Genomic DNA, 2243 nt, shown 5'->3' with positions numbered 1-2243 from the left:
AAGTGGTCAAACAGGAGATGGCAAGAGTGATATTTGACATTCTAGGAATCAGCGAACTAAAATGGACTGGAATGGGTGAATTTAACTCAGATGACCATTATATATACAAATGTGGGCAGGAATCCCTTAGAAGAAATGGAGTAGCCATCATTGTCAACAAAAGATTGTGAAATGCAGTATTTGGATGCAATCTCAAAAATGACAGAATTATCTCTGCTCAGTTTCAAGGCAAACCATTTAATATCACGGTAATCCAAGTCTCTGCCCTGACCTGTAATGCTGAAGAAGCTGAAGTTGAACGGTGTTATGAAGACCTACAAGACCTTCTAGACCTAACACCCCCCAAAAGATGCCCTTTTCATTATAGGGGACTGAGATGCAGAAGTAGGAAGTCAAGAAATACCTGGAGTAACAGGCAAATTTGGCCTTGGAGTACAGAGTGAAGCAGGGGAAAGGCTAATAGAGTTTTACCAAAAGAACACACTGATCTTAGCAAAAACCCTCTTCCAGCAGCACAAGAGAAGACACATGGACATCACCAGATGGCCAACACTGAAATCAGATTGATTATATTATTTGCAGCCAAAGTCAGAGAAACTCTATACAGTCAGCAAAAACAAGACCAGGAGATGACTGTGGCTCAGATCATGAAATCCTTATTGCAAAATCAGACTTAAATTGAAGAAAATAGGGAAAACCACCAGACCATTCAGGTATGACCTAAATCAAATCCAGTAGGATCAGAATGCTAATCATTCTGTACAAAGATATGTTTATTGCTAGTTTGTGTGTAATATATATATGCCCCTCTGCTTGTATTGCTTTTCTTGACTTGCTTTTCTTCTTGCCTACTTATTGAAAATGTATGTGTGTGAGGATATGTATCTGGGAGAAACTAGTGTAACATGCTCTGAAACAATACTTTTTTCCAACCTCTTCATACCACCTTCAAAGGTCTTTTTTCCCCCCATGAGTTCCTAATGCATTCACAGTAACACTGATTTTGACAGTGTCATATTCTTGGAGATATTTATTCTGAGCTGTTCAGATCTATAATGAAAGCGCTCTAGAACTCCTGCACATCTGTGATTTTTTGCTGGATCCTGCTATTTTGATTTCACATTTCTTTCTCCAGTAGTTTCCTAAGAAAAGTATGAATAGGAGAGCAATTACTTTGAGACCATGCACGTCTGAAAATGTTGGTTTCTATACCAACACGTAATTAATAATTTTGTATAGTATAACAGTTCCAAGTTGGAAACAATTTTCCCACAAATTTTTAATGTATTGCTCTTTTATCTTCTAGGTTCCATTATTGCTGTTCAAGTCCAAAGCCAATTTGGTTACAGGTCTCTCATGTTCTTTTCAAACCCATATCTCATTGTGTCTCCTGCATTGGCAGGCGGGTTCTTTACCACTAACACCACCACCAGGGAAGCCCACAAATTATGGTATCCCTTGGTAAATGCTCCCTAGATGCTTGGATAGAATATTTATTCTGCTACTTGGGGATGGAGTGCTTAATAATTGCTGCTTAGATATTATTGTTTGAGGTGCTTCAAATCCACAGGAATAGGGAAGATGCCTGGGGCTGCTTTGGGTGATCAGCTCTGGTTGTTCCTGGCTTAATTCCAGGATACATCCCTCGGTTCCCCCTTTCCTCCTGACAGCTCTTTACTACCGAGAAGGCAATGGCAACCCACTCCAGTACTCTTGCCTGGAAAATCCCATGGACGGAGGAGCCTGGTAGGCTGCAGTCTATGGGGTCACTAAGAGTCAGACATGACTGAGCAACTTCACTTTCCCTTTTCACTTTCATGCATTGGAGAAGGAAATGTCAACCCCTCTAGTGTTCTTGCCTGGAGAATCCCAGGGACGGGGGAGCCTGGTGGGCTGCCGTCTATGGGGTCGCACAGAGTCGGACACGACTGAAGTGACTTAGCAGCTCTTTACTACACAAGTCTACCTCATTTCAACATGGCCGCCCACAGGCCTGAGTGAGTACCTGGGCGCCGCCATATTGAATCAAATTTAAATCATTTAGAGAAGAGCAGAGTTCAGGAGAGCGCCATGTTGAATACTGGCAAATTTCCGCAGAGAAGCCACTGTTGAGCATGGGCATATGGAGGCGGAGCTAAGAAATTCCACAACGGCAAGGAGGGAATCCAGAAAAAGGAAGTAGGTGGAGTTGTATTTCCTGTGACTGTGTGTGTGTGTGTGTGTGTGTGTGTGTGCGTGCGTGC

The sequence above is a fragment of the Bos taurus genome, chromosome 8 (assembly GCF_002263795.3).
Source record: "Bos taurus isolate L1 Dominette 01449 registration number 42190680 breed Hereford chromosome 8, ARS-UCD2.0, whole genome shotgun sequence".
Lineage (NCBI taxonomy): Eukaryota > Metazoa > Chordata > Mammalia > Artiodactyla > Bovidae > Bos > Bos taurus.
Note: the sequence above shows the minus strand (reverse complement) of the source record.